Source organism: Sciurus carolinensis, chromosome 15, assembly GCF_902686445.1.
Source record: "Sciurus carolinensis chromosome 15, mSciCar1.2, whole genome shotgun sequence".
Classification (NCBI taxonomy): domain Eukaryota; kingdom Metazoa; phylum Chordata; class Mammalia; order Rodentia; family Sciuridae; genus Sciurus; species Sciurus carolinensis.
This window is the reverse complement of record NC_062227.1, coordinates 22,034,267-22,049,630: the sequence shown is the minus strand read 5'-3', so window position 1 is coordinate 22,049,630 and position 15,364 is coordinate 22,034,267.

Genomic DNA, 15,364 nt, shown 5'->3' with positions numbered 1-15,364 from the left:
TAACGAACAATTTCGATTTCAATGAATTGAGCTTTGCCTATGCACGCAGTGTTAGGAAAACTGAAATGCGTTTTCTGAGCAAATGCACTGTTGAATCTTCATAAAACTCGCGCTGTTTTCTCTTTTCCTCGTTCTCACTTTGATTCCAACATCTGAGCATTCAGTCTCCACGTTTTCTATACAAGCCCCTTATGTATTGCTATTACATGACTCTAACGTGCAGGTTGAAAAGCCCTGAAATTGAAGTTGCTTTTCTGAGAACGTTTCACGAATGGATTTCAATGGCACTTTGCCTATCATCTCCCCTCCTCATTCCCACTTTTCTCTGCTGATATGGTGGTTGCACCACGCACGGTTCTTCTGTTATAACTAACAGTTTGGATTTGCATTAATTGAGCTTTGCCTATGCACGCAGTGTTAGGAAAAGTGAAATGCGTATTCTGAGCAATTGCACGACTGAATATTCATGAAACTCGTGGAGCTTTCTCTTTTCCTCATTCTCACTTTGCTCCCAACATCTGAGCATTCTCTCTCCACGTTTTCTATACAAGCCCCTTATGTATTGCTCTTCCAGTACTCTAACATGCAGGTTGAAAAGGCCTAAAATTGAAGTTTCTCTTCTGAAACGTTTCACAAATGGATTTCAATGACACTTTGCCTATCATCTCCCCTCCTCATTCCCACTTTGCTCCGCAGATGTGGTGGATGCACCAAGCACGGTGCTTCTGTTATAACTAACAGTTTCGATTTCCATGAATTGAGCTTTGCCTATGCACGCAGTGTTAGGAAAACTTAAATGCGTTTTCTGAGCAAATGCACTGTTGAATCTTCATGAAACTCGTGGTTTTTACTCTTCTCCTGGTTCCCAATTTACTCCCAACATCTGAGCATTCTCTCTCCACGATTTCTATACGAACCCCTTATGTATTGCTCTTGCAGTACTCTAACGTGCAGGTTGAAAAGCCCTGAAATTGAATTTGCTTTTCTGAGTAACTCTCACAAATGGATTTCAATGACACTTTGCCTATCATCTCCCCTCCTCATTCCCACTTTGCTCCGCAGATGTGGTTGTTGCAGCATGCACGGTGCTTCTGTTATAACTAACAGTTTCGATTTCCATGAATTGAGCTTTCCCTATGCACGCAGTTTTAGGAAAACTGAAATGCGTTTTCTGATCAAATGCACTGTTGAATCTTCATGAAATTCGCGGTTTTTACTCTTTTCCTGCTTCCCAATTTACTCCCAACAACTGAGAATTCTCTCTCCACGTTTTCTATACAAGCCCCTTATGTATTACTCTTGCAGTACTCGAACGTGCAGGCTGAAATGCCCTGAAATTGAAGTTGCTCTTCTGAAAACGTTTCACGACTGGATTTCAATTACACTTTCCCTATCATCTCCCCTTCTCATTCCCACTTTACTCCGCAGATGTGGTGGTTTCACCATGTACGGTGCTTCTGTTATTACTAACAGTTTCGATTTCCATGAATTGAGCTTTGCCTATGCACGCAGTGTTAGGAAAACTGAAATGCGTTTTCTGAGCAAATGCACGACTGAATCTTCATGAAACTCGCGGTGTTTTCTCTTTTCCTCTTTCTCACTTTGCTCCCAACATCTGAGCATTCTCTCTCCACGTTTTCTATACAAGCCTTTATGTATTTCTCTTACAGTACTCAAACGTGCATTTTGAAAAGCCCTGAAATTGAAGTTGCTTTGCTGATAGCGTTCCACGACTGGATTTCAATGACACTTTGCCTATCATCTCCCCTCCTCATTCCCACTTTACTCCGCTGATGTGCGGGTTGCACCATGCACGGTCCTTCTCTTATAACTAACACTTTCGATTTCCATGAATTGAGCTTTGCCTATGCACGCAGTGTTAGGAAAACTGAAATGCGTTTTCGGAGCAAATGCACTGTTGAATCTTCATGAAAGTCGCGGTGTTTTTTCTTTTCCTCGTTCTTACTTTGCAGCCAACATCTGAGCATTCGGTCTCCACGTTTTCTATACAAGCCCCTTTTGTATTGTTCTTGCAGTACTCTAACGTGCAGGTTGAAAAGCCCTGAAATTGAAATTCCTTTTCTGAGAACGTTTCACGAATGGATTTCAATGACACTTTGCCTATCATCTCCCCTCCTCATTCCCACTTTGCTCTGCTGATGTGGATGTTGCACCATGCACGGTGCTTCTGTTATATCTAACACTTTCGATTTCCATTAATTGAGCTTTGCCTATGCACGCAGGGTTAGGAAAATTAAAATGCGTTTTCTGAGCAAATGCACGACTGAATGTTCATGAAACTCGCAGAGCTTCCTCTTTTCAACATTCTCACTTTGCTCCCAACATCTGAGCATTCTCTCTCCACGTTTTCTATACAAGCCCCTTATGTATTGCACTTTCAGTATTCTAACATGCCGGTTGAAAAGCCCTGAAATTGAAGTTGCTTTTCTGAGTAACTCTCACGAATGGATTTCAATGACACTTTGCGTATCATCTCCCCTCCTCATTCCCACTTTGCTCCGCTGATGTGAGGGTTGCACCATGCACGGTCCTTCTGTTATAACTAACAGTTTCGATATATATGAATTGAGCTTTGCGTATGCACGCATTGTTAGGAAAACTGAAATGCGTTTTCTGAGCAACTACACTGTTGAATGTTCATGAAACTCGCCGTGTTTACTCTTTTCCTTATTCTCACTTTGCAGCCAACATCTGAGCATTCTCTCTCCACGTTTTCTATACAAGCCCCTTATGTATTGCTCTTCCAGTACTCTAACGTGCAGGTTGAAAAGCCCTGAAAATGAATTGGATTTTCTGAAAAGGTTTCACGAATGGATTTCAATGACACTTTGCCTATCATCTCCCCTCCTCATTCCCACTTGGCTCCGCAGATTTGGTGGTTGTACCATGCACGGTCCTTTGTTATAACTAACAGTTTCGATTTCCATGAATTGAGTTTGCCTATGCACGCAGTGTTACGAAAACTGAAATGCGTTTTCAGAGCAAATGCACTGTTGAATCTTCATGAAACTCGCGATTTTTAGTCTTTTCCTGATTCCCAATTTACTCCCAATATCTCAGCATTCTCTCTCCACGTTGTCTATACGAGCCCCTTATGTATTACTCTTGCAGTACTCGAACGTGCAGGCTGAAATGCCCTGAAATTGAAGTTGCCTTTCTGAGTAACTGTCACGAATTTATTTCAATGACACATTGCTCATCATATCCCCTCCTCATTCCCACTTTGCTCTGCTGATGTGGTGGTTGCACCATGCACGGTGCTTCTGTTATAACTAACAGTTTCGATTTCCATGAATTGAGCTGTCCCTATGCACACAGTGTTAGGAAAACAAAAATGCGTTTTCTGAGCAAATGCACGACTGAATATTCATGAAACTCGCAGGTGCTTTCTCTTTTCCTCTTTCTCACTTTGCTCCCAACATCTGAGCATTCTCTCTCCACGTTTTCTATACAACCCCTTAAGTATTGCTCTTCCAGTACTCTAACGTGCAGGTTGAAAAGCCCTGAAAATGAAGTTGCTTTTCTGAAAAGGTTTCCCGAATGGATTTCAATGAAACTTTGCCTATCATCTACCCTCCTAATTCCCACTTTGCTCCGCAGATGTGTTGGTTGTACCATGCACGGTCCTTCTGTTATAACTAACAGTTTCGATTTCCATGAATTGAGCTTTGCCAATGCACGCAGTGTTAGTAAAACAGAAATACGTTTTCTGAGCAAATGCACGACTGAATATTCATGAAACTCACGATGTTTTCTCTATTTCTAGTTCTCACTTTGCTCCCAACATCTGAGCATTCTCTCCCCACGTTTTCTATACAAGCCCCTTATGTATTTTTCTTGCAGTACTCGAAAGTGCAGGTTGAAAAGGCCTGAAATTTAAGTTGCTTTTCTGAAAACGTTGCACGACTAGATTTCAATGACACTTTTCCTATCATCTCCCCTCCTCATTCCCTCTTTGGTTCGCAGCTGTGGTGGTTGCAGCATGCACGGTGCTTCTGTTATAACTAACAGTTTCGATTTCCATGAATTGAGCTTTGCCTATGCACGCAGTGTTAGGAAAACTGAACTGCGTTTTCTGAGCAAATGCACGACTGAATGAATATTCATGAAATTCGTGGTATTTTCTGTTTTCCTCATTCCCACTTTGCCCCCAACATCTGAGCATTCTCTCTCCACGTTTTCTATACAAGCCCCTTATGTGTTTGTCTTCCAGTACTCTAACGTGCATGTTGAAAAGTCCTGAAAGTGAAGTTGCTTTTCTGAAAACGTTTCACGAATGGATTTCAATGACCCTTTGCCTATCATTTCCCCTCCTCATTCCCATTTTGCTACAGAGATGTGGTGGTTGCACCAAGCACGGTGCTTATGTTATAACTAACAGTTTCGATTTCCATGAATTGAGCCTTGCCTATGCACACAGTGTTAGGGACACTGAAATGTGTTTTCTGAGCAAATGCACGACTGAATATTCATGAAACTCGTGGTATTTTCTGTTTTCCTCATTCCTACTTTGCTCCCAACATCTGAGCATTCTCTCCCCACGTTGTCTATACAAGCCCCTCATGTATTGGTCTTGCAGTACTCTAACGTGCATGTTGAATAGCCCTGAAAATGAATTTGCTTTTCTGAAAAGGTTTCACGAATGGATTTCAATGACACTTTGCCTATCATCTCCCCTCCTCATTCCCACTTTGCTCCGCAGATGTGGTGCTTGTACCATGCTCGGTCCTTCTGTTATAACTAACAGTTTCGATTTCCATGAATTGAGCTTTCCCTATGAACACAGTGTTCGGAAAACTGAAATGCGTTTTCTGAGCAAATGCACTGTTGAATCTTCATGAAACTCGCGGTGCTTTCTCTTTTCCTCGTTCTCACTTTGGTCCCAACATCTGAGCATTCTCTCTCCACCTTTTCTATACAAGCCCTTTATGTATTTCTCTTGCAGTACTCTAACGTGCAGGTGGAAAAGCCCTGAAAATGAAGTTGTTTTTCTGAGAGCGTTTCAAGAATGGATTTCAATGACACTTTGCCTATCATCTCCCCTCCTCATTCGCACTTTGCTCTGCTGATGTGGTGGTTGCACCATGCACGGTGCTTCTGTTATAACTAACAGTTTTGATTTCCATGAATTGAGCTTTGCCTTTGCACGCAGTGTTAGGAAAACTGAAATGCGTTTTCTGAGCAAATGCACTGTTGAATCTTCATGAAACTCGCGGTGTTTTCTCTTTTCCTCGTTCTCACTTTGCTCCCAACATCTGAAAATTCTCTCTCCACGTTTTCTATTCAAGCCCCTTATGTATTGCTCTTGCAGTACTCTAACGTGCATGTTGAAAAGCCCTGAAATTGAAGTTGCTTTTCTGAAAACGTTTCACGAATGGATTTCAATGACACTTTGCCTATCATTTCCCCTCCTCATTCCCACTTTGCTCCGCAGATGTGGTGGTTGCACCATGCACGGTCCTTCTGTTATAACTAACAGTTTCGATTTCCATGAATTGAGCTTTGCCTATGCACGCAGTGTTAGGAAAACTGAAATGCGTTTTCGGAGCAAATGCACTGTTGAATCTTCATGAAACTCGCAGTTTTTACTCTGTTCCCTGTTCCCAATTTACTCCCAACATTTGAGCATTCTCTCTCCACGTTTTCTATACGAGCACCTTATGTATTGCTCTTGCAGTACTCGAACGTGCAGGCTGAATAGGCCTGAAATTGAAGTTGCTTTTCTGAGAACGTTTCACGAATGGATTTCAATGAATCTTTGCCTGTCATCTCCCCTCGTCATTCCTACTTTGCTCCGCAGATGTGGTGGTTCCACCATGCATGGTGCTTCTGTTAAAACAAACAGTATCGATTTCCTTGAGTTGAGCTTTTCCTATGCACGCACTTTTTGTCAGCAACTGAATTGTGTTTTCTGAGCAAATGCACCACTGAATTTTCATGAAACTTGGGGTACTTTCTCTTTTCCTCATTCCCACTGTGCTCCCAACATCTCAGCACTCTCTCTCCACGTTTTCTAAACAAGCCCCTTTGTACTACTCTAGTAGAATTCTAACGTGCAGAATGAAAAGTGCTGAAATTGAAGGTGCTTTTGTGAGAAAGTTTCTCCAATGGATTTCAATGAAACTTTGCCTGTCATCTCCCCAACTCATTCCCACTCTAGTCCGCAGATGTGGTGGTTCCACCATGCATGGTTCTTCTGTTATAACAAACAGTTTCATTTTCCATGATATTCAAATTTCCCTATGCACGCACTTTTAGGCAGCAACTGAAATGCATTTTCTGAGCAAATGCACGACTGTATTTTGATGAAACTCGGGAAACTTTCTGTTTTCCTTCTTCCTACTTTGCTCCCAACATCTGAGCATTCTCCCTCCAGGTTTTCTGGAAAAGCCCCTTTTGTATTGCTGTTGCAAAGTCTAACTTCCAGGATGAAAAGGGCTGAAATTGAAGGTGCTTTCCTGAGAAAGTTTCACGAATGGATTTCAATGAAACTTTGCCTATTATCTCCCCTCCTCATTCCCACTTTGCTCCCCAGATGTGGTGGTTCCACTACGCATGGTGCTTCTGTTATAACAAACAGTTTCATTTTCCATCAATTAAGCTTTCCTTATACACGCAGTTTTAGACAGGAACTGAAATGTGTGTTCTGAGCAAATGCAAGAGTGAATTGTGATGAAACTCGGGAAACTTTCTCTTTTCCTTGTTTCCACTTTGCTCCCAACATCTGAGCATTCAACCTCCAGTTTTTCTGGAAAAGCCCCTTTTTTTACTGCTGTTGCAGGACTCTCACTTGCAGGTTGAAAAGGGCTGAAATTGAAGGTGCTTTTCTGAAAAAGTTTCACGAATGGATTTCAATGACACTTTGCCAGTCATCTCCCCAACTCATTCCCACTTGGTCCGCAGATGTGGTGGTTCCACCATGCACGGTACTTCTGTTATAACAAACAGTTTCATTTTCCATCAATTGAGCTTTCCTCATACATGCAGTTTATGACAGGAACTGAAATGCGTTTTCTGAGCAAATGCATGACTGAATTTTGATGAAACTCGGGAATCTTTCTCTTTTCCTTGTTCCCACTTTGCTCCCAACATCTGAGCATTCTACCTCCAGATTTTCTGGAAAAGTCCCTTTTGTTCTGCTGTTGCAGGACTCTAACTTGCAGTTTGAAAAGGGCTGAAATTGAAGGTGCTTTTCTGAGAAAGTTTCACGAATGGATTTCAATGAAACTTTGCCTATAATGTCCCCTCGTCATTCCCACTTGGCCCCGCAGTTGTGGTGGTTCCACCATGCATGGTGCTTCTGTTATAACAAACAGTTTCGATTTCCTTAAATTGAGCTTTCCTTATACACGCAGTTTTAGACAAGAACTGGAATGTGTTTTCTGAGCAAATGGAAGACTGAATTTTGATGAGACTCAGGAAACTTTATCTTTTCCTTGTTCACACTTTGCTCTCAACATCTGAGCATTCTACCTCCAGGTTTTCTGGATAAGCCCCTTTTGTATTGCTGTTGCAATGTCTAACTTCCAGGATGAAAAGTGCTGAAATTGAAAGTGCTTTTCTGAGAAACTTTCACGAATGGATTTCAATGAAACTTTGCCTATCATATCCCCTCCTCATTCCCACTTTGCTCCACAGATGTGGTGGTTCCAACATGCACGGTACTTCTGTTATAACAAACAGTTAGGTCTCCATGAATTGAACTTTCCATATGCACACATTTTTGGCAGAATCTTCATTGAGTTTTCTCAGCAAATGCACGACTGAATTCTCATGAAACTCGGGGTCCTTTCCCTTTTCCTCATTCACACTCTGCTCCCAACATCTCAGCACTCTTTCACCACGTTTTCTCAACAAGCCCCATATGTAGGTCTCTTGCAGTGTGAAAAGGGCTGAAAATGAAGTTGCTTTTCTGAGAAAGTTTCACGAATGGATATCAATGAAACTTTGCCTGTCACCTCCCGAACACATTCCCACTTTGGTCCATAGATGTGGTTGTTCCACCATGCATGGTGCTTCTTTTTTAACAAACAGTTTCGATTTCCATCAGTTGAGCTTTCCTTATACACGCAGTTTTAGACAGGAACTGAAATGCGTTCTCTGAGCAAATGCACGACTGTATTTTCTTGAAAGTCGGGAAACATTCTCTTTTCCTTGTTCCCACTTTGCTCCCAATATCTCAGCATTCTACCTCCAGGTTTTCTGCAAAAGCCCCTTTTGTACTGCTGTTGCAGGACTCTAACTTGCAGTTTGAAAAGGGCTGAAATTGAAGGTGCTTTTCTAAGAGAGTTTCACGAATGGATTTCAATGAATCTTTGCCTATCATCTCCCCTCCAGATTTCCACTTTGCTCGACAGATGTGTTTGTTGCACCATGCAAGATGCTTCTGTTATAACTAACAGCTTCGATTTTCATGAATTGAGCTTTCCCTATGCACACAGTGTTAGGAAAACTGAAATGCGTTTTCTGAGCAAATGCACAAATGAATCTTCATGAAACTCGCGGTATTTACTCTTTTCCTCTTTCCCACTTTGCGCCAAACATCTCAGTATTCTCTCTGCACGTTTTATAGACAATCCCCTTAAGTATTGCTCTTGCAGTACTCTAAAGTGCAGGTTGAAAAGGCCTGAAATTAAAGTTGCTTTTCTGAGTAAGTCTCACGAATTGATTTCAATGAAACTTTGCCTATCATCTCCCCTCCTCATTCCCACTTTGCTCAGCAGATGTGGTGGTTGCACCATGCACGGCGCTTCTGTTATAACAGTTTCGATTTCCATGAATTGAGCTTTCCCTATGCACGCAGTGTTAGGAAAACTGAAATTCCTTTTCTGTGCAAATGCACGACTGAATCATACTCACTGTATTTACTCTTTTCCTCGTTTCCACTTTGCTCTCAACATCTGAGCATTGTCTTTCCACGTTTTCTAAACAAGCCCCTTATGTATTGCTCTTTAGTACTCTAACGTGCAGATTGAAAAGCTCTGAAATTGAAGTTGTTTTTCGGAGAAGTCTCACGAATGGATTTCAATGAAACTTTGCGTATCATCTCCCCTCCTCATTCCACTTTGCTATGCTGATGTGGTGGTTGCACCATGCACGGTGCTTCTGTTATAACTAACAGTTTCGATTTCGATGAATTGAGCTTTGCCTATGCACGCAGTGTTAGGAAAACTGAAATGCGTTTTCTGAGCAAATGCACTGTTGAATCTTCATGAAACTCGCGGTATTTACTCTTTTCCTCGTTCCACCTTGCTCCCAACATCTGAGCATTGTCTTTCCACGTTTTCTAAACAAGCCCCTTATGTATTGCTCTTGAGTACTCTAACATGCAGGTTGAAAAGCTCTGAAATTGAAGTTGTTTTTCAGAGAAGTTTCTCGAATGGATTTCAATGACACTTTGCTTATCATCCCCTCCTCATTCCCACTTTGCTCCGCAGATGTGGTGGTTGCACCATGCTCGGCACTTCTCTTATAACTACCAGTTTTGATTTCCATGAATTGAGCTTTCCCTATGCATGCAGTGTTAGGAAAACTGAAAGCGTTTTCTGAGGAAATGCACGACTGAATCTTCATGAAAATCGCAGTACTTACTCTGTTCCTCGTTCCCACTTTGCTCCCAACATCTGAGCATTCTCTCTCCACATTTTCTAAACAATCCCCTTATGTATTGCTCTTTCAGTACTCTAACGTGTAGGTTGAAAAGCCCTGAAATTGAAGTTGCTTTACTGAGTAAGTCTCACGAATGGATTTCAATGACAGTTTGCCTATCATCTCCCCTCCTCATTCCCACTTTGCTCACCAGATGTGGTGGTTGCATGATGTACGGTACTTCTGTTATAACAAACTGTTTCGATTTACATGGATTCAGCTTTCCCTACGCACGCAGTGTTAGGAAAACTGAAATGTGCTTTCTGAGGAAATGCACGACTGAATCTTCATCAAACTCGTGGTATTTGCTATTTTCCTGTTCCCACTTTGCTCGCAACATCTGAGCATTCTCTCTGCACATTTTCTAAACAAGCCACTTATGCATTGCCCTTGCAGTACTCTAATATGCAGGTTAAAAAGGCCTGAAATTGAATTTGCTTTTCTGAGAACGTTTCACGTATGTATTTCAATGACACTTTGCCGATCATCTACCCTCCTCATTCCCACTTTGCTCCGCAGATGTGGAGGTTGCACCATACACGGTGCTTCTGTTATAACTAACAGACTCGATTTCCATGAATTGAGCTTTCCCTATGCAGGCAGTATTAGGAAAACTGAAATGCATTTTCTGAGGAAATGCACAACTAAATCTTCATGAAAATCGCGTTATTTACTCTTTTCCCCGTTCCCCCTTTGCTCCCAACATCTGAGCACTCTCCTTCCATATTTTCTAAACAATCCCCTTATGTATTGCTCTTGCAGTACTCTACCGTGCAGGTTGAAAAGCCCTGAAAATGAAGTTGCTTTCCTGAATAAGTCTCACGAATGGATTTCAATGAAACTTTGACTACCATTTCCCCTCATCATTCCCACTTTGTCCTCACTTGTGGTGGTTGCACCATGCACGGTGCCTCTGTTATAACAACAGTTTCGATTTCCATGCATTGAGCTTTCCTTATACACGCAGTTTAAGACAGGAACTGAAATGCGTTTTCTGAGCAAATGCACGACTGAATTTTCATGAAACTCGGGAAACTTTCTCTTTTCCTTGTTCCCACTTTGCTCCCAACATCTGAGCATTCTACCTCCAGGTTTCTGGAAAAGCCCCTTTTGTACTGCTGTTGCAGGACTCTAACTTGCAGGTTGAAAAGGGCTGAAATTGAAGGTGCTTTTCTCAGAAAGTTTCACGAATGGATTTCAATGAAACTTTGCCTATCATCTCCTCTCCTCATTCCCACTTTGCTCCGCAGATGTGGTGGTTCCACCATGCACGGTGCCTCTGTTATAACAAACAGTTTCGATTTCCATGCATTGAGCTTTCCTTATGCACGCAGTTTAAGGACAGGACTGAATGCGTTTTCTGAGCAATGCACGACTGAATTTTCATGAAACTCACGGTATTTACTCTTTTCCTCGTTCTCACTCTGCCCCCAACATCTAAGCATTCTCTCTCCACGTTTTCTATACAAGCCTCTTATGTATTGATCTTGCCGTACTCTAACGTGCAGGTTGAAAAGGCCTGAAATTGAGTTGCTTTTCTCAGTAGTTTCACGAATGGATTTCAATGACACTTTGCCTATCATCTCCCCTCCTGATTTCCACTTTGCTCCGCAGATGTGTTTGTTGCACTATGCATGGTGCTTCTTTTATAACTAACACTTTCGATTTCCATGAATTGAGCTTTCCCTATGCACGCAGTGTTAGGAAAACTGAAATGCGTTTTCTGAGGAAATGCACGCCTGAATCTTCATGAAACTCGCGGGATTTACTCTTTTCCTCGTTCCCACATTGCTCCCAACATCTGAGCATTCTCTCTCCACATTTTCTAAACAAGCCCCTTATGTATTGCCCTTGCAGTACTCTAACGTGCAGGTTGAAAGGGCTGAAGTTTAAGTTGCTTTTCTGAGAAGGTTTCACGAATGGATTTCCTTGACACATTCCCTATCATCTCCCCTCCTGATTTCCAATTTGCTCCGCAGACGTTGTGGTTGCACCATGCTCGGCGCTTCTGTTATAACTAACAGTTTGAATTTCCATGAATTGAGCTTTCACTATGCACGCAATGTTAGGAAAACTGAAATGCGTATTCTGAGGAAATGCACGACTGAATCTTCATGAATCGCGGTATTTCTCTTTTCCTCGTTCCCACTTTGCTCCCAGGAGCTGAGCATTCTCTATCCACTTTTTCTAAACAATCCCCTTATGTATTGCTCTTGCAGTACTCTAACGTGCAGGTTGAAAAGCCCTGAAATTGAAGTTGCTTTTCTGAAAATGTTTCACCAATGGATTTCAATGACACTTTCTCTATCATCACCCTCCTCATTCCCACTTTGCTCCGCAGATGAGGTGGTTGCACCATGCACGGTTCTTCTGTTATAACTAACCGTTTCGATTTCCATGTATTGAGATTTCCCTGTGCACGCAGTGTTAGGAAAACTGAAATGCCTTTTCTGAGCAAATGCACGACTGAATCATACTCGCGGTATTTATTCTTTCCCTCGTTCCCACTTTACTCCCAACATCTGAGCATTCTCTCTCCAAGTTTTCTATACAAGCCCCTTATGTATTGCTTTAGCAGTACTCTAACGTGCAGGTTGAAAAGGCCTGAAATTGAAGTTGCTTTTCTGAGTAGTTTCACGAATGGATTTCAATGACTCTTTGCCTATCCTCTCCCCTCCTCATTCCCAGTTTGCTCCGCAGATGTTCTGGTTGCACCATGCACGGTGCTTCTGTTATAACAAACTGTTTTGATTTACATGGATTGAGCTTTCCCTATGTACGCAGTGTTCGGAAAACTGAAATGCATTTTCTGAGCAAATGCACGACTGAATCTTCATGAAACTCACCGTACTTACTCTGTTCCTCCTTCCCACTTTGCGCCCAACATCTGAGCATTCTCTCTCCACCTTTTCTAAACAAGCCCCTTATGTATTGCTTTAGCAGTTCTCTAACGTGCACTTTGAAAAGACCTGAAATTGAAGTTGCTTCTCTGAGTAGTTTCACGAATGTATTTCAATGAAACTTTGCTTATGATCTCCCCTTCTCATTCCCACTGTGCTCCGCAGATGTGATGCTTGCACGATGCATGTTGCTTCTGTTATAACAAACTGTTTCGATTTCCATGAATTGAGCTTTCCCTATGCATGCAGTGTTAGGAAAGGTGAAATGCGTTTTCTGAGGAAATGCACGACTGAATCTTCATGAAACTCGCAGTATTTACTCTTTTCGTCTTTCCCAGTTTGCTCCAAATATCTGAGCATTCTCTCTCCACATTTTCTAAACAATCTCCTGATGTATTGCTCTTGCAGTATGTACCATACAGGTTGAAAAGGCCTGAAATTGAAGTTGCTTTTCTGAATGTCACGAATGGATTTCCATGACAATTTGCCTATCATCTCTCCTGCTCATTCCCACTTTGCTCCGCATATGTGCTGGTTCCACCATGCACTGTGCTTCTGTTATAACTAACAGTTTCGATTTCCATGAATTGAGCTTTCCCTATGCACGCAGTGTTAGGAAAACTGAAATGCGTTTTCTGAGGAAATGCACGAATGAATACTCATGAAATTCGCGGTATTTACTCCTTTCCTCGTTCCCACTTTGCTCCCAACATCTAAGCATTCTCTCTCCACGTTTTCTAAACAAGCCCCTTATGTTTTCCTCTTGCAGTACTCTAACGTGCAGGTTGAAAAGGCCTGAAATTGAAGTTGCCTTTCTGAGTAGTTTCACGAATGGATTTAAATGACACTTTGCCTATCATCTACCCTCCTCATTCCCACTTTGCTCCGCAGATGTGGTGGTTGTACCATGCACGGTCCTTCTGTTATAACTAACAGTTTCGATTTCCAAGAATTGAGCTTTCCCTATGGACGCAGTGTTAGGAAAACTGAAATGCATTTTCTGAGGAAATGCACGACTGATTGTTCATGAAACTCGCGGTATTTACTCTTTTCCTCTTTCCCACATTGCGCCCAACATCTGAGCATTCTCTCTCCACGTTTTCTAAACAAGCCCCTTATGTATTGCTCTTGCAATACTCTAATGTGCATGTTAAAAAGCCCTGAAAATGAAGTTGCTTTTCTGAAAAGATTTCACGAATGGATTTCAATGAATCTTTGCCTATCATCTCCCCTCCTCATTCCCACTTTGCTCCGCAGATGTGGTGGTTGCACCATGCACGGTGCTTCTGTTATAACTAACAGTTTCGATTTCCATGAATTGAACTTTCCCAATGCATGCAGTGTTAGGAAAACTGAAATGCGTTTTCTGAGGAAATGTACGACTGAATCTTCATGAAACTCGCGGTATTCACTCTTCTCCTCATTCCCACTTTGCCCCCAACATCGGAGCATTCTCTCTCCATGTATTTTAAACAAGTCCCTTATGTATTGCTCTTTTAGTACTCTAACGTGCAGGTTGAGAAGCTCTGAAATTGAAGTGGCCTTTCTGAGAACGTCTCACGAATGGATTTCAATGAAACTTTGCTTATCAACTCCCCTCCTCATTCCCTATTTGCTCCGCAGACGTGGTTGTTGCACCATGGACGGTGATTCTGTTATACAAAGTGTTTTGATTTCCATGGATTGAGCTTTCCCTACGCACGCAGTGTTAAGAGACTGAAATGCGTTTTCTGAGGAAATGCACGACTGAATCTTCATGAAACACCCGGTATTTACTCTTTTCCTCGTTCCTACTTTGCGCCCAACATCTGAGCATTCTCTCTCCACGTTTTCTAAACAAGCCCCTTATGTATTGCTCTAGCAGTACTCTAACGTGCAGGTTGAAAAGGCCTGAAATTGAAGTTGCTTTTCTGAGTAGTTTCACGAATGGATTTCAATGACACTTTTCCTATCATCTCCCCTCCTCAATCCCACTTTGCTGCGCAGATGTGGTGGTTGCACCATGCCGGTGCTTCTGTTATAACTAACACTTTCGATTTCCAAGAATTGAGCATTCCCTATGCACTCAGTGTTAGTAAAACTGAATGCGTTTTCTGAGGAAATACACGACTGAATCTTCATGAAACTCGCGGTATTTACTCTTTTCCTCGTTCCCACTTTGCGCCCAACATCTGAGGATTCTCTCTCCATTTTTTCTAAACACGCCCCTTATGTATTGCTTTAGTAGTATTCTAACATGCAGGTTGAAAAGCCCTGAAGTTTAAGTTGCTTTTCTGAGTAATTCTCACGAATGAATTTCAATGACAATTTGCCTATCATCTCCCCTCCTCAATCCCACTTAGCTCCGTAGATGTGGTTGTTGCACCATGCACGGTGCATCTGTTATAACAAACTTTCGATTTCCATGAATTGAGCTTTCCGTATTCACGCAGTGTTAGAAACACTGAAATGGGTTTTCTGAGGAAATGCACGACTGAATCTTCATGAAATTCGCAGTATTTACGCTTTTCCTTGTTCCCACTTTGCTCACAACATCTTAGCATTCACTCTCCACGTTTTCTAAACAAGCCCCTTATGTATTGCTCTTGCAGTACTCTAACGTGCAGGTGGAAAAGCCCTGAAATTGAAGTTGCTTTTCTGAGTAGTCTCACGAATGGATTTCAATGACACTTTGCCTATCATCTCCCCTCCTCAATTCCACTTTGCTCCGCAGATGTGGTTGTTGCACCATGCACGGTGCATCTCTTATAACAAACTTTCCATTTCCATGAATTGAGCTTTCCCTATTCACTCAG